This window comes from Schistocerca piceifrons, chromosome 5 (assembly GCF_021461385.2).
Source record: "Schistocerca piceifrons isolate TAMUIC-IGC-003096 chromosome 5, iqSchPice1.1, whole genome shotgun sequence".
NCBI classification, from domain to species: Eukaryota; Metazoa; Arthropoda; class Insecta; order Orthoptera; family Acrididae; genus Schistocerca; species Schistocerca piceifrons.
The window spans coordinates 596168647-596190756 of record NC_060142.1 but is presented as its reverse complement, the minus strand read 5'-3'; positions in this window follow the sequence as shown (position 1 = coordinate 596190756).

The following is a 22110-nucleotide window of genomic DNA, read 5'->3' as shown; positions in this document are numbered from 1 at the left end:
TAGAAATAAATTTGTGGTGTCACCGCCAGACACCACACTTGCTAGGTGGTAGCCTTTAAATCGGCCGCGGTCCGTTAGTATACGTCGGACCCGCGTGTCGCCACTATCAGTGATTGCAGACCGAGCGCCGCCACACGGCAGGCCTAGAGAGACTTCCTAGCACTCGCCCCAGTGGTACAACCGACTTTGCTAGCGATGGTTCACTGACAAAATACGCTCTCATTTGCCGAGACGATAGTTAGCGTAGCCTTCAGCTACGTCATTTGCTACGACCTAGCAAGGCGCCATTACCAGTTACTATTGATACGGAATCATACCTCACGCCAGCCTTCGTGAGCTAAAACGCGTGCCTTTCGGCTTCCTCTAGTAAACCGGTGTTGGCTCTCCTGCCAACCCACAACAAAATTGATGCAGTTTTTTTTCCAAAAATGCTTCCTCAAATTGAGGTACAATTTAATCCAATGTTATACATTTGAAGGAGACCAAATTTTTTTCCAGATATGCATGACATGACGGCTGAGGTACTAGACCAGTTTAATTCCACCTATTATATATATTACAATGATAAAAAAATCACATCTTACATTTTAATTTTCATAATTTTTTCCCTAATAATAATGTTATTTTTCTATAACGTAATTGATTCTGCAATATAGCTTATGTCTACTACTTAAGAATAGACTATTGGAAGTTACAGAAAAAAATTAGAGCAATGCTTTATAAACTGTAGAAAATATTTGTAGCTGAATTCTGAAAAATACAACTTGCGGGGAAATTGCAAATGAAGCTATGAGTCCAGTTAAACTGTGCCTCAGAACATTCCTGAAGCATGGTCTTCATCCTACAGCATTTCTTCATCTTCAAGCTTCCTCTTGGCATCCTTTTAGCACTTCTTGTTTCTTTGGTAACTTGGAGAGCGAATCTTTCAGCTTCATGCACCCGTTGTCTCTCACACGCAAGCAATTGATCTTCCACATTGGAGACATATTTTATGCCTAATTTTCTCAGAGCTTCCAACCTTCCTATCATTCCATCACTGAAACATATCACTGCATCTAGTACACCAACTTTAAATGTATTTAGTCCTACAAAAACATTCTTGAGTAATCTTTCCCATATACAATGGTTGAAACTTTCATTTGTATTCTGAGTGCCCCATGACGACATTTACTAATGAAAACAGGGTCACTTAGGTCTCAAAAAATTGGTTTTATTTCACTCATAACGGGCACAGGAAGAGAATGTTTATGATGGTATATTTGACCACTTTCTTTTGCTTTTTGGAAACCATACCAAAAATCTGCTCCTTTAGGGCAAAGTCCGTGAACGGGGTGGTCATCTGTGGACAACTTATGAAAGTGGGTGGCCCATACAGCCTTTCTCATTGCTGTAACATCATTCAGAGGTGCAGTTCGTCTAATGGCCAGTCCGTAATAACTCTGAAAAGGTCTATTTCAGTTTCTGTCAATCTGCCTCGGCCAGACAGACATTTTCCGTCAGATACCAACTTCCCTTTTATTTCTCTTTGTAACTTCCTCAACCTAGCACCCATCCTCTTTTGCACATGTCCACAACACTGCAGTTCTGTTACCAAAGTAGAACCATCAACATTGATATCATTAATTTTATTGAAAGCTTTACTGTCCCCATCGACTAGGTACTTTGTATATCTAACATTATAAACAGGCAACGACCTCTGAAATATTTTTAGAGCTCCATCACACTCCATACATCCTCTGTAACCATCATAATTCTTAGAACACTGATATTCAATATGTCCTTCAGTGTTACCATGGCAGATGTGGTAGTACTCATATAAGCACTCAACATCAACAACTTTTCCATTCTCCAGAGAAGTAGCACTTACAACACCATTCAAGGAACGATCTCCTCGATGTTGCCATGTCCCATCAAGTGCAACAGCAATGTCCCTGGTTCCACTAATATTTACAGTTTCTTCTACTGCACGTTTCATAGATGCTTTAGACACAACCGTCAAGGCAGCTAAAAGTATTTTCATGTATTTGCTGAACCTACTGGGAGGAGGAGGAAGTCCATCAAACCTTTCTGTATTGCACACATTGCATACACTAACTTCAAATTCAAGTCATATGAATTATGCACAATGATCGAAGTCAATTTTGAGGTAGATTTGTTGCAAGATCTACACAGACAAAGTAATTTTGACGCTAAACACTTCCTGCTACTTTGTTGTTCAGTTATTTCCAGACAACCTACAGCATCTCATTGTTTACATTTCGCCACTTCCTTTATCAAAGAAAATATGCTGCCCACATCAACAACAACAAATCCACTGCAAACAGCAGCATTGTTAACACAAAAATATGAATCACTAGGAGGTGTACCATGTGGGAGTTTCTTCCCGAAAGAACTGATACATAGGTTACAGTATGGCTTGATTTGTTTGTGAACTGTTTACCACAGAATTTCCTTTTATTGGATTTCTTGATGTGTGGCAAAATTTGTATTTATGGCACACTAAAGGATGTGTACTTCCACAAACATATATAGCACTTGGGCAACAAACATTCAGTAACACTTGAACAAACGATTCAGCGAAACAAAAGGAAATAGTATCAAAAAATAATCATTTACAAGCACTAGAAGCCTGCACTGTTACCAACATACACAATGTATCATACATATAATCGCTGGGCACAGAAAGTTCATAGTTCTTTTCGAAATAATACTGGTTTCTGTAGCAGAAATAAAGGGAGCGTGGTGGCATACATAACCATAACTTTAAAATTTGGTATACAGGGTGGTCCATTGATCGTGCCTGGACCAAATATCTCACGAAATAAGCGTCAAACGAAACCACTACAAAAAACGAAACTTGGTTTGCCCACTAGATGGCGCTGCGATAGATCAAACTGATATCAATTGCGTTTTTAAAATAGGAACCAACATTTTTTATTAAGTATTCGTGTAGTACATAAAGAAATATGAATGTTTTAGTTGGACCACTTTTTTCGCTTTGTGATAGATGGCGCTGTAATAGTCACAAACATATGGCTCACAATTTTAGACGAATAGTTGGTAACCGGTATGTTTTTTAAATTAAAATACAGAACGTAGGTACGTCTGAACATACAGGGTAATTCAAAAAGAATACCACAACTTTAGGAATTTAAAACTCTGCAACGACAAAAGGCAGAGCTAAGCACTGTCTGTCGGCGAATTAAGGGAGCTATAAAATTTCATTTAGTTGTACATTTGTTCGCTTGAGGCGCTGTTGACTAGGCGTCAGCGTCAGTTGATGCTAAGATGGCGACCGCTCAACAGAAAGCTTTTTGTGTTATTGAGTACGGCAGAAGTGAATCGACGACAGTTGTTCAGCGTGCATTTCGAACGAAGTATGGTGTTAAACCTCCTGATAGATGGTGTATTAAACGTTGGTATAAACAGTTTACAGAGAATGGGTGTTTGTGCAAAGGGAAAAGTTCTGGACGGCCGAGAACGAGTGATGAAAATGTAGCACGCATCCAGCAAGCATTTGTTCGCAGCCCAGGAAAGTCGACTCGCAGAGCTAGCAGAGAGCTGCAAATTCCACAATCAACTGTATGAAGAGTCCTACGAAAAAGGTTAGTTATGAAACCTTTTCGTCTGAAATTGGTTCAAGCACTGTCTGCAGCTGATAAGATTAAAAGAATCGATTTCTGTGAGTTTATCCTTGCTCAAATGGAAACAGATAAATCTTTTGTTTCAAAAATTGTGTTTAGTGATGAAGCAACTTTCCACACTAACGGGAAAGTCAACCATCACAATGTCTGTATATGGGGCACTGAGAATCCGCGGGAAACAACTCAGTATGAACGTGACTAGCCTAAGGTGAACGTTTTCTGTGCCATTTCAGCCAATAAAGTTTTTGGTCCCTTTTTCTTCGAAGGTGCTACTGTAACTGGACTACAGTATCTGGAGATGTTAGAGAATTGGCTGTTCCCTCAGCTCGAACAAGAAGCACAACAATTCATATTTCAGCAGGATGGAGAGCCACCACATTGGCACTTATGTTGTCAGGCGTTGTCGGTGGATCACGATAGCAAATATCCTTCAACTTTCCCCACAGAAAGAAATCTGGGGACGTCAGATCCGAAAAACCTGTCATGAAATATACTTTTCAATACCGCTTCAACAGCACGCGAGCTATATGCCGGACATCCATCATGTTGAACGTACATCGCCATTCTGTCATGCAGTGAAATATCTTGTAGTAACAGTGGTAGAATATTACGTAGGAAATCAGTATACATGGCACCATTTAGATTGCCATCGATAAAATGGGGGCCAATTATCCTTCCTTCCATAATGCCGCACCACACATTAACCCGCCAAGGTCGCTGATGTTCCACTTGTCGCAGCCATCGTGGATTTTCCGTTGCCCAATAGTGCGTATTATGCCGGTTTACGTTACCGCTGTTGGTGAATGATGCTTCGTCACTAAATAGAACGCATGCAAAAAATCTGTCATCGTCCCGTAATTTCTCTTGTGCCCAGTGGCAGAACTGTATACGACATTCAAAGTCGTTGCCTTGCAATTCCTGGTGCTCAGAAATATGGTACAGGTGCAATCGATGTTGATGTAGCATTCTCAACACCGACGTTTTGTAGATAACCGATGCTCGCGCAATTTGTCTGCTACTGATGTGCGGATTAGCTGTGACAGCAGCTGAAACACCTACTTGGGCATCGTCATTTGTTGCAAGTCGTGGTTGACGTTTCACAGGTGGCTGAACACTTCCTATTCCCTTAAGTAACGTAACTACCTGGCGAACGGTCCAGATACTTGGATGATGTCCAGGATACTGAACAGCATACATAGCACATGCCCGTTGGGCATTTTGATCGCAATAGCCATACACCAACGCGATATTGACCTTCTCCGCAATTGGTAAACGGTCCATTTTAACACGGCTATCATGAAGCAAATACCGTCCGCACTGGCAGAGTGTTACATGATACCACGTACGTACACATTTGTGACTATTACAGCGCCATCTATCACAAAGTGAAAAATGTGGTCCAACTAAAACATTCATATTTCTTTATGTACTACACGAACATGTAATAAAAAATGGGGGTTCCTATTTAAAAAGACACAAGTTGATATCCGTTTGACCTATGACAGCACCATCTAGCGGGCCAACCATAGCTCCACCTCGTTTCCCCGTTCAAGCTAGACAAGTTTCGTTCTTTGTAGTTTTTTCGTTTGACGCTTATTTCGTGAGATATTTGGCCCTTTCACGATCAATGGACCACCCTGTATATAGGTCATTTTTCATCTGGAGTCCTATAATGTATACATCAATGTAATTGGGAAAGACTATAGAATTTAATAGAGTCATAAAAAATTTTGATTTTTCCACCATTTATAAGTACCCTGTATCCTTAAATAAACAGTATTCTACACATTGTCTTGTCTACCAGAAATTGTTTAAACAATATTCCATACACTGGAATCGATTTCCCGCCAAATGGCCAATCAACTGAGTCTTTTTCGCTCAAATTTCCGTTTGGGGGAGTGGAGGCGGGGGGCGCTGGGTGTTTTCCCAAAGGGGGAGGGGTTAATTATTTGATGGATTTAATTAATTAGTAATCAAATTGATACCAAAAGTGTGCTTGTCTGGGCGAGGGGTGTTCCAGGTGTGGGAGAGCAGGAGGGGAAGATGGAGGAGGGGGAGGTGTGGAGGTTACTTGGAAGGGTGGATTTTCCCCAGGGGATTATGAACCACTTAGCAGAACAATAGGTTAAGGACCTGTCAATCAAAAGAGAACAATAGGTTTGCCCTTGAATGTACACTTGCCCCCTGAATGTAGGCAACCTGCACTAACAAATTCGCGCTGATGCTGGCCCTGCCCTACTACTCACGCAGTCCGCTAGCTTCACCTAAGCATGCAACAGGCTGTCTACGAGTACTGAGGTGTAGGTTTGCACTGCACTGCAGAACATCTGGGGCAGGCGATGCCTGCCCATTCCCATGCTGCCACCCACATGACAACTTGCAGCCACAGCACACTGACCTGTGCATCTAACACCATGACTCCTTGATGAGGTGTGTCAGTACCTCGTCGCTGCATGTCATGAGGCCTAGCTGCTGTAGGATAGACCAAGGCAGCTTTATTGCACTGTAAGCCACAGCAGTTCAGAAGGAACAATGATGTACATAATTACAATACTGGCATACAATAATTCATTACTTCACACTGAGGCTACCTTTAGCACGAAAACGAGTGGACAATGCTCCAACAAAAATTTTTAATAACTTACCGACTGATATAAAATGTCTGACGGATTGTAAAGTCAAATATAGAAAAAAGTTGAAAAGTTTCTGAATGACAAATCTTTCTTTCCAGGGAACAATTTCTACAACTGAATTGTGCAAAAGATGGTGAGCAGGAATTACTAGTCAATTTCTGCATATTTCCTTTAAAAAAGCTTTATAAGTGTTTAGCAATTAGCCATATTTACAAATCCATTTGCGATATGAATGTAAAACTACTCGTTCCACATCATTAACGATTCACCACGCAGATGACCCTCGGTACATGAAACTAACTAACTTGTGCAACATTGTTACGGGTCAACAATACCTTGTTGCAAGATATCTACTATATCTACTCGATATAAAGCTTTGAACCGAGTTGTTTTCGACTCCCAGTCCCACAGAAATCACATATACAGGGGCTGCGGTTTTTTGCTCTGCGATATCTATGGCGCTGTCGTCACCACAAGTCATTCTTAGCCATGTCAAAATAGGAATATAAAGTCTCAGTGTGTTTTCTCATACAGCTTGTAGAGTTTTTTTACTTGCTGAAACCATTGGATTGTGAGAAATCTACCAATATGCTGCATTCGTTGCACCAAATATTTTGCATAGCTGTTTAGTTCCCTTTGGTTCTTACAGGGAGTGGTCCCTAGCACTGGGATCGACATTTTGAACCTAACATACGGTGATATAGGTTAAGGTCGCAGGTATCACATTCTATAGCCATTCACTCTGATGGACCCTCATTTGCGAATAAGTGAAAAAAGAATTTCAGAATTTCACTTGTTGCTCAGTAGCGTTAAAAAAAGTCGTGTTGCATATTGTGGCTGCGTTATGTTGTTGTCTGGTGTGGTCTTCAGTCCAGAGACTGGCTTGATGCAGCTCTCCATGCTACTCTAACCTGTGCAAGCTTCTTCATCTCCCAGTACCTCCTGCAACCTACATCCTTCTGAATCTACTTAGTGTATTCATCTCTTGGTCTCCCTCTACGATTTTTACCGTCCACGCTGCCCTCCAATACTAAATTAGTGATCCCTTGACGCCTCAGAACATGTCCCACCAACCGATCCCTTCTTCTTGTCAAGTTGTGCCACAAACTCCTCTTCTACCCAATTCTATTCAATACCTCCTCATTAGTTATGTGATCTACCCATCTAATCTTCAGCATTCTTCTGTAGCACTACATTTCGAAAGCTTCTATTCTCTCCTTGTCTAAACTATTTACCGTCCATGTTTCATTTCCATACATGGCTACACTCCACACAAATACTTTTAGAAACGACTTCCTGACATTTAAATCTATACTCGATGTTAACAAATTTCTCTTCTTCAGAAACGCTTTCCTTGCCATTGCCAGTCTACATTTTATATCCTCTCTACTTCGACCAGCATCAGTTATTTTGCTCCCTAAATAGTAAAACTCATCTGCTACTTTAAGTGTCTCACTTCCTAATCTAATTCCCTCAGCATCACCTGGTTTAATTCGACTACATACCATTATCCTCGTTTTGCTTTCATTGGTGTTTATCTTATATCCTGCTTTCAAGACACTGTCCATTCCGTTGAAGTGCTCTTCCAGGTCCTTAGCTGTCCCTGACAGAATTACAATATCATCGGCAACCCTCAAAGTTTTTATTTCATATCCATGGATTTTGATTCCTACTCCGAATTTTTCTTTTCTTTTCGTTGCTGCTTGCTCAATATACAGATTGAATAACATCAGGGATAAGCTAAAACCCTCTCTCACTCCCTTCCCAACCACTGTTTCCCTTTCATGCCCCTCGACTCTTATAAACTGCCATCTGCTTCCTGTACAAATTGTAAATAGCCTTTCGCTCTCTGCATTTTACCCCTGCCACCTTCAGAATTTGAAAAAGAATATTCCCTTCAACACTATCAAAAGCTATATCGAAGTCAAAAAATACTAGAAAAGTAGGTTTGCCTTTCATTACTCTATCTTCTAAGATAAGTCATAGGGTCAGTATTGCCTCACGTGTTCCAACATTTCTATGGAATCCAAACTGATCATCCCCGAGGTCGGCTTCTACCAGTTTTTCCATTCGTCTGTAAAGAATTTATGTTAGTATTTTGCAGCCGTGACTTACTAAACTGATAGCTCGGTAATTTTCACAACTGTCAACACCTGCTTTCCTTGGGATTGGAATTATTATATTCTTCTGGACGTATGAGGGTATTTCACCTCTCTCATACATCTTGCTCACCAGATGGTTGAGTTTTGCCAGGACTGGCTCTCCCAAGGCTATCAGTAGTTCTAATAGAATGTTGTCTACTCCCGGGGCCTCGTTTTGACTTAGGTCTTTCAGTGCTCTATCAAACTCTTCACACAGTATCATATCTCCCATTCCATCTTCATCTACATCCTCTTCCAGTTCCATAATATTGTCCTCAAGTACATCGCCCTTCTATAGACCTTCTATCTACTCCTTGTATCTTTCTGTTTTCCCTTCTTTGCTTAGAACTGGGTTTCCATCTGAGCTCTTGATATTCATACAAGTGGTTCTCTTTTCTCCAGAGCTCTCTTTAATTTTTCTGTGGGCAGTATCTATCTTATCCCTAGTGATATACGCCTCTACATCCTTACATTTGACCTCTAGCCATCCCTGCTTAACCATTTTGCACTTCCTGTCCATCTCATTTTTGAGACGTTTCTATTCCTTTTTGCCTGCTTCATTTACTGCATTTTTATATTTTCTCTTTTCATCAATTAAATTCCATGTATCTTCTGTTACCCAAGAATTCCTACTAGCCCTCGTCTTTTTACCTACTTGATGCTCTACTGCCGTCACTATTTCATCTCTCAAAGCTACCCATTCTTCTTCTACAGTATAGCTTTCCTCCATTCTTGTCAATCATTCCGTAATGCTCTCCCTGAAACTCTCTACAACAATTGGTTTTGTCAGTTTATCCAGGTCCCATCTCCTTAAATTCCCACCTTTTTGCAGTTTCTTCAGTTTTAATCTACAGTTCATAACAAATAGATTGTGGTCAGGGTCCACATCTGTCCCTGGAAATGTCTTACAATTTAAAACCTGGTTCCTAAATCTCTGTCTTACCATTATATAATCTATCTGAAACCTTCCATTATCTACAACCTTCTTTCATGATTCTTGAACCAAGTGTTAACTATGATTAAGTTATGCTCTGTGCAAAATTCTGCCAGGTGGCTTCCTCTTCCATGTGACATAGGTGGTGACCTGGAAAAGATAGCTTCCCTGATTCATGGCACAAATGTACACTTTGTTCAGCTGTTCTGGCATCGTGATCGACCACTCCTTGATTGGGCAGTGAGGTGAATCAGTGTGGCGTTAGGGATGGCTATGAGGACAGCCAACTTTGCTCATGTTTCTCTGGTACCCGTCAGGACTATCAAGAGATGGGGTTTTACTAGGCATGGCCTACACCTAAACAGGACTGGGAAGGGAAGATTGGTGTATGAAAGTATAGGAGGTGGATCTTGGGCCACACATGGTCAAGTACCTGTTGTCATAGGTAGGAAAAGTAGGTCTTTTTTATGATAAATCCAGACAACACGTTACGCTGCAGAAAGAGTATCTCCAGCATTTAAAAAAAAATACTGGAACAATCACTCACAAGACAGATTTTAAGACTTGAAATATCACACATACCAGATGTCACAAAGAAAAACAAACCATTGGAAAGAGTAAAACGGGGCATTTTACAGACTTACAGTCCACCATCAAAACGTGCAATCAATAAAAAATAAAGTACAACTATTAGATGTTGGGCTCCAATCTTTGAACTGCACAGTAGTTTGTATTACTGAGCACTGATGTAGAGACACAGAAATCCAACATATAGTATTATCATTGCATGAAAGGGCAAACTCTTATTGCAGAACTACTTCAAGGGGTGGAGGATCATGCATTTATATCAGAAAAGGAACACAGTCCAAATCAAGACATGACCTCAGTACAGTAAGTGAAGATAAACACTTTGAAATATCAGGTATTGAATTAACAGGGCTTGATATCACCAAGAAATTAATCATTTTGTGTGTGTATAGATCTCCCAGTGGTAATGTGGACACTTTTTTCAATAAATTAACTGAAGTTCTAGATAAAGTCTCAAGTACAAAGGTCAACATAATTCTGTGTGGGGACATTAACATCAACACTAGTATCATAAATGAATCCAGCAGCACCTTCATAAACATCCTTCAAAGTTTTGGCTTGTCCCTATTGGTCAATAGTGCAACAAGGGTTACTACAATGACTGCATCAATAATTGACCATGTGGCCACAAATATGACAGGGAAAAATGGGATGTAGCTATAACAGATCTCAGACTATCAGACCATCTCTGTCAAATAACAACAGTAAAATCAGGCATCGAATCATTCCCTAAACTCCAAGCCTACAAACGACATCTATCAGAAATGAAAATAAAAGATTTTTCAAAAGAACTAGAAAAACAAAGCTGTGATGAAGTGCATAAGGAAACCAATGTGAATATGAAATTCTCTAAATTCTCCACATTGTTTAAATTGAACTCTGAAAAGGCATTTCCAAAAGTATGAGTACCTGTATTAACATCTCACAAAAACAGATGGATAACAGCAGCTATTAAGAAGTCCTCCCAAACACTTAAACATCTCATTTCCTTAAAAAAGAGTTGGAATGATCCAGAATTCTTAATTTTCTATCATAGATACAAAAAGATCTATAGCAAGTTGGTGGTTGCTGCAAAAAAGTAATTTAATGACAAAACAATATATAATGCAGAGAATAAAAGCAAAGCAGACTGGGATGTTATAAAAAAGAGAACAGGGAGAAGCAAACAAACGTAGAATAACATACAACTAAGGGAGGGGGATAAGGTAATAAATGATCCACCACAACACTTAGAATTTTTGAAGTACTGCAGAGAAGTTACAGCAAAAATTCCCCAAAACAAATATAACACCAGTAAATTATATTGCACTAAATACAATGATGTTCCTTCCATCTCCACACACAAATTTTATAAATATGGTTTGTAGTGCAACTAGGGTCAACTGAGAAAGGAAGAAGTCAATAAAACTGTTCAAAAACAAAAAAATAAAAAGTCAGTAGGCTTAGATGAAGTACCAATGTGTGTACTGAAACAATGCGTATGGATTATACAAGGCCCCTTATCAAATATAATAAATGAATCCTTCACATCAGGGAAATTTCCAGAGCAGTTAAAATAGGCAAGAGTTGTGCTTTTGCTTAAGAAAGGTAATGCAGAAGACATAGAAAATTACCAGCACATTTCCCTGCTGTCAGCATTCTCAAAAATAATAGAAGCTGTTATGAAAGACAGATTAATGAATTACCTGAATAAATACAATCTTTAAGCAAACCACAGTTTGGTTTCTGAAGTGGCAAAAATACCGAGTCAGCCATAGTAGAATTCACAAAAGTTTTACTTTATGCTCTTGATAAAGATGAGTGTGTCACAGGCATATTTTTGGATCTTTCTAAGGCGTTTGATACAGTCAATCACAAGATTCTATTAAATAAATTAGAAGCATTAGGAATAAGAGGAATAGCTTATGACTGGATTCAGTCACACCTAGCAGGTAGGGTACAAAGATTAGAGATAACACATACTTCAAAGAGAACTAAACATTTAGTGAAAGACTTATCAGAACCAAAATACATTAATATAGGTGTTCCACAAGGTAGCATATTAGGACCAATACTGATCCTGATATACATTAATGACTTTCCCAGTAGTGATACTCATGGTGAAAAAAATCTCTTCGCTGATGACAGCATTATTATAATCATTGAGAAAACAAGAGAACCCCTTGCCGAGAAAGCAAATTAAACTCCCAAGGAAGATTATGATTGGTCAATAAGCAATAAAGTGACATTGAACATAAAGAAAACTAATGCCATGAATTTCAATTTGAAGAGGAAAAATGACAATGTTAAATTAAATGTAGATGGTACCTCTATAGACAGTGTAACAAATGCAAACCTTCTACGAATGAATGTTGATTCTCAGTTGAAGTGGTGTGAACACACAAAGGTGCTTGCAAACAGAATGCCATCAGCATGTTATGCCCTTAGAATCCTATCATCAGTGTGTAACATGCAGTGTCTTTTAGTTACATATTGTTCATATGTACACTCAATTCTTAGCTATGGCATTCTTTTTTAGGGAACAAATGCATAAAATATGAACACAGTTTTCAAACTCCAGAAAAGAGCCATAAGAATACTAGTCAAGCTTATTGTAAAGATCTGTTGAAAGCACTGGGAATTTTAACTGCTCCATGTGAATACCTTTACCAGTCAGTTGTACACATCAAAAAGAACACTGGTAATTACTGCACAAACAGCTCTGCCCATGATCATGCAACAAGAGGTAGACTCAACTTACATTTACCAAGGAAATATAAACATAAAACTCAAAACAGCTTTTTCTACCAAGGAATAAAGCTGTACAATAAATTACCAAAGAGATTAAAGAAATTGCAAAACTACACTTATTTAAAAAGGTAGCTAAAAAGTACCTGTTATACAATACATTTTATACATTGAAGGATTACTTAGATAAAGCAGGGTAGGGGTTTGAGAAGTAGTCATACAAATAAATAATAATAATAACAATGATTATAAAACATCCAACATTCCACATAACACCTTCACTTTGTTTTTTCCTTCTTTTTTCCTTTCCTGAAATACTTACACCAACCACTATGTTAACACCTCTTCTTCTTTCTGAGCTCAACATCTCACTCATTATCGAGGGATGCTGACCCAGTTTTTCGGTATAGCAAACGGGATGTTGTGGTACAGAAAACGGCCCAGAAATCGCCAGTGTGTGTGTGTGTGTGTGTGTGTGTGTGTGTGTGTGTGTGTGTGTGTGCTGAGTGAAGTGTTCTGAAAACAATGTGTGTGTAGTGTGTGCAGTGACTGAATAGTGTGGCATTACATTATACAGTAATGCATTCATTATGCTGTTTGTAATAGCTTACCCGCATTCCAATTTTTTTGTTCATTATTAAACCTACTCTTGCATTACCATTATTTGATTTTGTATTTATAAATCTGTATTCACCTGACCAGAAGTATTTTTCCTCCTGCCACTGAACTTCACTAATTCCCTCTATATCTAACTTTAACCTATCCATTTCCCTGTTTAAATTTTCTAACACACCTGCCCGATTAAGGGATCTGACATTCCACACTCCGATCCGTAGAACTCCAGTTTTCTTTCTCCTGATAACAACGACCTCCTGAGCAGTCCCCGCCCAGAGATCCGAAAGGGGGACTATTTTACCTCCGGAATATTTTACCCAAGACGACGCCATCATCATTTAACCATACAGTAAAGCTGCATGCCCTCGCGAAAAATTATGGCTGTAGTTTCCTCTTACTTTCAGCCATTCGCAGTACCAGCACAGAAAGGCCATTTTGCTTAGTGTTACAAGGCCAGATCTGTCAATCATCCAGACTGTTGCCCCTGCAACTACTGAAAAGGCTGCTGCCTCTCTTCAGGAACCACATGTTTGGCCTCTCAACAGATACCCCTTCGATTTGGTTGCACCTACGGTACAGCTATCTGTAGCGCTGAGGCACACAAGCCTCCCCACCAACAGCAAGGTCTATGGTTCATGGTTCACAATTATATGTCACTGAATTCTGAAAGCATACCTCTTGGTTTTATAATGTTGTACATGTGCATCTGTAAAAAGTCCAACACTTTGCAGTTCTTCCAACAAAAATTCTAGGCAGTTGCAAGAACGTTTTGAATCCATAATATCCAGAAGTGGTGTGTACTGCAGACGCAGCTATTGTAGTGGATAGGATGGTAACTTCACATGCAGGAGGGTGCAGTAATTATTTTAATTTTTACATCTTTATCGAAATGACTTTGATCATTATTTTTAGTCAGTTAAATGATTTAAATGTAATTTTTTTATTTCTATTCCTCTGTCATAATTTTAATCACCATACGAACTTTTTCAGTTGCTTAATTTTTTCTTTGTATCATTGTTTCCGATATGAATTTTTGTGAATGTGAATTATTATTGTATTCAGTTATTTGAAAATTCCAATCTATCAGTTGAAAAACCAAAGACTATATAATTTATTCATATTTATTGTGCAATTGTGTGAAAAGTGTATTTTTATTCGTCAGATGTGCAATTTTTTGCATGCTAACCGTCAGAGAAACATTTAAGACAGCCTAAATTCCTATTGCACTATGGACGAGACAACGCAGATGAATATTTAAATGAAAGATGGGTTTATAAATAAAACTAAATATGAGCAGAATGATAAACAGATATAATGAACACAATAACCTGAACAAAAAAACAGGATGATAATAGAAAAGGTTTTAAATCAAAATTAATACATAAAATTAAATAAAAACACATGGACAAAGATTTCAAGTGGAGAAAGAATGACAGGAAGAAAAAAGTGCAAATGAAGAAGTTGATATTATGATTAAAATGATGTGAGAATGGAATGGAAGTAAAAAATTACATTTGAGTCAATGAACTGAATAAAAATGATCAAGGTCATTTCGCTAAAGATTTAAAAATGAAAAACACTTGTTACATCTGACAAGACCCAAACCCCCACACTTCTATATGTGAATCTATTACCCTTGCCATTACACCACACAATCGAAGTATGTAGTATGGGTTTTTTAGTGCTACTGACTGGTTCACGAATTTCTGAAATTTTTTGTCAATTAATCACAAATGAGAGGCTACCGGGGGAATGTCTGCAGTGTGTGTGATACATGGGATCTTAACCCACATAACTGTATAGATCATTTCGAAAGCTGGCCCCACTGCTGGAGTCTTCTCCTTGTTAGGAGATCGATTGTATAAAGCATACAATTTTCTGCAAATACCTGAAAGTAGTTTATTCCATGGACTTCTCTGATGGAATCACTAACAACTAGCTCTAGTCTACAGTTGGTGCCATGCCATATTATGACAGAGGAGTATAAATTTTTAAGTTGTACCCCTAGATCACTATTTCTGTCTATCACTGTTGAGGTACCATCACATCAGAAACATATAGGACACCCTTCTAAATATCCTTCACTCATTTCAAAGTTTTTTTTTTTATAAAAAAAAGGTCATAGTGATACTACACCTGCATCACACTAGTTCAGTCAGATCTAAGAACATAGTTTGACAGCTGTCAGTGTCCTCCACAAAGGTTTTAAATGCACAACTAATGTCTGCTTCTTGCTTAGAGTGGTAGATTCATCTATTAATCTGCTTATTTTCCTTTTTTGTTTTCTACATTATGTTTCATACATACTCTTAGCAATATAAAATGTAATATTAGTGCTACAGAAATTTATGTGAAGGATTCTTCCCATATTCAGCCCATTAAGAGACTGGAGATCTGTATCAACTGGCATATCAGTAAAGGTCTAAGATATTTTGCAATTTTGAAAGCTGTACTAAAAATGTGAACTGTGGTTTCAACTTCTTGTTTCATTGTTATAACTTCTTGATCTAAATATTGTTTTTGCTTAATTCTACTATTTATGATGCAGATATGAGTGATTTACTTAATTTGTTAACGAATTTTTTCTTCAGACTTTGTTTTTGAGCTCTTTTATCACTTCCAAAACAATTCCCAGCATCCATTCCTATGGCTTCTTCAGAACAATTATCTTACATTCTAAGCTACCTTTATTAGTAACTGTCCATAGATTCTCAGCACTAAAATAATTCCACTGAAAGCAAAAGCATGATGTCTTTGAATGAACCCATCACACAATTTACTGCAGAGCTCTCAGAGGTACTGTACTTTCCACAGAGTCAAGTCTTTTCACTGCACTTTCAGCACTATTACTATATTCATTTGAAATTTTCGCAATATTGCTTTCACATTCGCCTAACAATACCATTTTAACCACTTTATTATTTGCTTCTTATTTCATGATAAAATATGTAACATTTGGTTTCTAACTGGTCACAGTACCTACTGCTATTGCAACCAGGATCCTATTTCAGATGTAACCTAATTCTAGATATGAGTTTGATTAACATAAGACATAGATTAATCTTTGTTTCAATGCTAAGCAGTAATGTATTGCATTGACTGTTATCAGTTAACATTTAACCTGGTTTCGTGCAAATGGACAAAGTGGTTAACATCAGACGAACTAAGTCAGTGTTGAAGCACAGTTTTCTTTATAATCCTTTTTAAAGTGCTGCAAAGGAAATATCTTTTTCAATATTATCTTCTTACCCATTATTTTAGGTTTATGCTATGAGATTATTTTGTATTACCTGACTGACTGAGTAAATAATAGAATTTTTAAACAACTACAGGATTGATATTGTAAGAGTCGGGCCATACTACCATAGATCTGCAGGTTTTAGAACTTGTGATACTCTTTCTATTTGCGCAGCTGTATAAATGCCAGTGAGTACCAGCTGAACTAAAGCCCTGAAGAAGCCTAACAATACCATACTTTAATATTTGTGGAAAAAAACCTGAATGAAATAATGTATAATGTGTGACTTAAAACTATATGTATAATAGCTACAAACTTTAAGTATCTCATTGGAGATATCAACAACTCCAATGAACTTTTGCTTTTGAGAGTCATAATAATTTTCTTTATTTTACATTGGGACATGTAAGATCGTGTTATTTCAGTATATTTTCAGTTTTGTTTCTTCAATGTGCTGTTCTGTTTCCCCTCCAAACATCATGAACTGCGTTTATCATCTACTTTTAAAAAATAATTATTAATAATTACGGTTGGAGATGAACCATTATGATATTCCCATCCCATTAACAGAAACATTGCATGATGTCAGTTTCTATTAAAATTTGCATATCCTGGACAATTTAAAACTACTATTGATATTTTATGGTGCTTTTTATAGTATGAAAGCACTTCAGAGTTCCCTGTTCTGGGTGTTTTGTAGATGCGCATTTTTCATTCTGAAGATGCACTGTTAGCAGTAGTAGTCCTAGGATCCTCTGAAAACTTTGCAGAGATAAATTTGTGTTGTTGTGATAACCTATGAAAATTGACTAGAAATATATTGAAGTACTAACTGCCAAACTTTATTTGTTGTCCATTTCAATTATTCGCTGTAATTATGATATTTATGTAATTTATAAATCAGGTCTCTAAAGGCACCAAAAATGAAACAGAATGTGGGAACAGAAGAAACAGAACATGGGAGCAGAAGGTTTTCATTAGCTGCTCTAGTATTATGAAGTTTTCACGTAATTTTGACAGTAGTTGCATGCCTCTCGGTGTGCCAAAGCTGATGAGCTCTAAATTATCTCCCTAGCAACAGGCCCTCATGATGAAATCATTTGACTGTCACTGGTATTTCATCTTGCTAAATTGTCTACTAATGCAAATAATTTTGATAAATCACCTGTGTGTCAATAAACCATTTAGGACCTGCAGAAAGATAGATCTAACAATACTTGGTGTGGAAAAGATGACAGTTTTACCTCAGGGTTTGAGTTGACTGACACCCTTTTACTTCTAGTCACCCACATTTAAAATTTACCACAATAGTAGGGGGTACATTCTGGCTTCCATTAGAAAAAATGTTTTGTAGCATTTTAGATGAGTACTGCAATTATATTCCAATATACACAGACTGAAAGCCTTGGTTGTTCTACTGATTTTACTGAACATATCCCCAAGGTCTACTTATGAAATGCATTTCTTGTCAGCAATGCAAAAGTATGGGCTGTCGTGGAGTACTTAAGCAGATAAGGAATTCTGCATCTGGGTGAACTTTCTGACTGCACTTCCAGCCATAAAACATATAAACTTAGCTGAGAAACCGGTACAAATCCTCAAGTACTGCATTCTCTGCAAACAAATGTTAGTGAATAAGATGTGTATTCTTTTGAGTACCTAAGAGTGAAGGGCTCAGAGAGAAACAAAAAATGTGTGCTCTAGCTAAGTTTGTCTGCAGAACTCCTATTATAACATAATATGCTGTCACCCTGTCTGCAGTGGCCATGCTATTGATGCAGAGTGTAAAGTCTCATTCAGATGATGAATGGATTAAAATGACGGTGAAACAAACTACCTTTCTAAGGCATAATTCCTTTCAGCCACTGGAGAAATGTATAGCATTGTTAATGTGACACTGCATTGCTGTTTGACAAAAAGACTCTTGCCAGTAAACTATGGTGTGCCCAAACTCAAAGAGTTAGTGACTATACATATCTTTCACCAAAGAAGATGAAGTAAATGTTCCAGAATTCAAATCTAAAACAGCTACCAACTTGAGTAACTTAGAAGTATATATCCTCACTGTAGCAAAGCAGCTTAAATCACTTTAAAAGGATAAGGCTACTGGTCCAGATTGTAGGCCAATCAAGTTTCTTTCAGAGTATGCTGATACAATAGCTTGATACACAGCAATCATATAAAACTGCTCGCTCATTGTAGGATCCATACATGAAAATGAGAAATTTGCACACATCATACCAATAACCAAGAAAGGAGACAGGAGTAATCTCTTCAATTACAGACCCATATCACTAACGTTGATTTGCAGGAGAACTTGGGAACATACAGTATGTTCAAACATTATCAATTACCTCAAAGAAAACAATTTACTGACAAATTTTCAGTACAAATTCAGAAAATCTTGTTCTTGTGAAATACAACTAGCTCTTTATTCTCAATAATTAATGAGTGCTATCGATAGCGGATGTCAAGTTGATTCTGTATTTTTAGATTTCTAGAAGGCCTTTGACACCGTTGCTCACAAGCGACTTCTAATCAAATTGCATGCCTATTGAGTATTACATCAGTTGTGTGACTGTATTCATGAGTTCCTGAGAGAAAGGTCACAGTTCATAATAACTGACAGAAAGTCATTAACTACAAAGGGCAAAAATTTTTGCACAGTCGCCTCTAATTTTTTTTATTTTTTGCAGGAGAATGATTTTTTTTGTGAACATACTTGGAACATTTAGCTATACATTGGTATATAAAAGTGTTTTCTTTTATTTACAGGTGAGCCATAATAGATGTGAAGTAGGTGTCAAGTTGCGATAATGGCCGGTGATGGAGTTCCTCTTCAAGACCACTGACAACTCTGCCACATCGATTCACAGGAATTTGCTCCCTATTTATGGGGAGGACACAGTGGATTGTAGGAAGTATCCAGCGGTGGTTGCAGAGGTTTAAAGAAGGTGATTTCTCTCTACTGGACAATCCATGATGCGGTAGGCCATCAACGGCTGTGTTATGAATGAGAGCATTGATCAAATCATCCAAAATAACAGATGTGTGATGACACAACAGCTTGCTGAAATGACTTGTTTGTCATTGGGTAGTGTGGTATCACTGGTAGAGTCACTAGGGTACAGAAAAATCTGTGCACATTGGGTGTCTAGATTATGGACAAGAGAAATGAAAACATTGAGGAAGAATGTGTGCGAGGTTCTACCGCATTGTGGATTGTCCAGTAGAGAGAAATCACCTTCTTCAAACGTCTGCAACCACCGCTGGATACTGCTGCAATCCACTGTGTACTCCCCATTAACAGGGAGCAGCTTCCTGTGGATTGATGTGACAGAGTCATTGCCTGTGTTCAAGAGGAACTCCAACACTGACCGTTGTCACAACCTCACATCTACTTCACAGTCCATTATGGCTCACTTGTAAATAAAAGAAACCACTTTTATTTACCAACTTATAGTTAACTGTTCCAAGTACGTTCACAAAAAATTTCATCCTCCTCATGAAAAAAAAAAAAAAAAAAAAAAAAAAAAAAAAAAAAAAAAACTTGTTGAATGCCCTTTGTAAAATGGAAGTAGTATCTGGCTTTCCCCAAGAAAGTGTTATAGGCCCTCTGCTGTACCCAATCAACACAAATGACATAGGAGACAATCTGAGCAGTCCTCTTTGACTGTTTGCAGATGATGCTGTCATTTACCATCTTGTAAAGACATTGGGTGACCAAAACAAATTGCAAAATGATTTAAACAAGATATATGTAAGGTGAGAAAATGGCAATTGGCTCTAAATACTGAAAAATGTGAATTCATCTAAAAGATGCCTGCTAAATTTTGGTTGTACAATAAATTACTCAAATCTAAAGGGGCTAATTTCAACAAAACACTTAGGGATTACAATTTTAAATAAATTAAACTGGAATCATCAAGTACATAATTTTGTGTGGTAAGCAAACCAGAGACTGAAGTTTATTGGCATAACACTCGGAAAGTGCAACAGGTCTACTAAAGAGACAGTGGAGTTGTGCATAAAATGGGACTGATGGATGCCATCGAAAAGTTAAAAGAAGGAAGCTCATTATGTATAATCGCAAAATAGGGGAGAGAGTGCTACAGACAAGATACGTGAATTGAGATGGCAGTCATTAAAACAGAGGCGTTTTTCATTACAGTAGCATCTTCTCACAAAATTTCAATCACCAATTTTCTCCTCCACTTATCAAAATATTTTTTTGGCACCCAACTACACAGGAAGACTTGCTCATCATTGGAATGACTCCTTACCCTCTCCCTTAAAACCCACATCCTTTCGTCTTTCCCTCTCCTTCCCTCTTTCCTGATGAAGCAACCGTTGGTTGCAAAAGCTTGAATTTGTGTGTATGTTTGTGTTTGTTTGCGTGTCTATCAACCTGCCAGCACTTTCGTTTGGTAAGTCACATCGTCTTTGTTTATATATATACAGGGTGAGTCACCTAACGTTACCACTGGATATATTTCGTAAACCACATCAAATACTAACGAACCAATTCCACAGACCGAACGTGAGGAGAGGGGCTAGTGTAATTGTTTAATACAAATCAAACAAAAATGCACGGAAGTATGTTTTTTAACACAAACCTACGTTTTTTTAAATGGAACCACGTTAGTTCTGTTAGCACATCTTAACATATAAACAAATACGTAATCAGTACCATTTGTTGCATTGTAAAATATTAATTACATCCAGAGATATTGTAACCTAAAGTTGACGCTTGAGTACCACTCCTCCGCTGTTCGATCGTGTGTATCGGAGAGCACTGCAACATACATCACGTTTCTACAGAATGATCTGCCAACGTTGCTTGAAAATGTCCCACTGGAAATGCATCAACGTATGTGGTATCAGCATGATGGTGCACCTGCACATTCCACAATTAACACTAGGCTGACCCTTGACAGGATGTTTGACGGGCGTTTCATATGACGTGGAGGACGCATAAATTGGCCAGCCCGTCCTCCTGATCTTACACCTCTGGACTTATTTCTGTGGGGTACGTTAAAGGAGAATGTGTACCGTGATGTGCCTACAACCCCAGAGGATATGAAACAACGTATTGTGGCAGCCCGCGGCGACGTTACACCAGATGTACTGCGGCGTGTACGACATTCATTACGCCAGAGATTGCAATTGTGTGCAGCAAATGATGGCCACCACATTGAACATCTATTGGCCTGACATGTCGGGACTCACTCTATTCCACTCCGTAATTGAAAACAGAAACCACGTGTGTACGTGTACCTCACCCCTCATGGTAATGTACATGTGCGTCAGTGAAAAAGACCATTAAAAAGGTGTTAGTATGTGGACATAATGTGCTGTTCCAGTCTCTTCTGTACCTAAGGTCCATCACCGTCCCCTTTGGATCCCTACGTAATTCGGTGCTCTCCGATACACACGATCAAACAGCGGAGGAGTGGTACTCGAGCGTCAACTTTAGGTTACAATATCTCCGGATGTAATTAACATTTTACAATGCAACAAACGGCACTGAATACATATTTGTTTATATGTTCAGATGTGCTAACAAAACTAACGTGGTTCCATTTAAAAA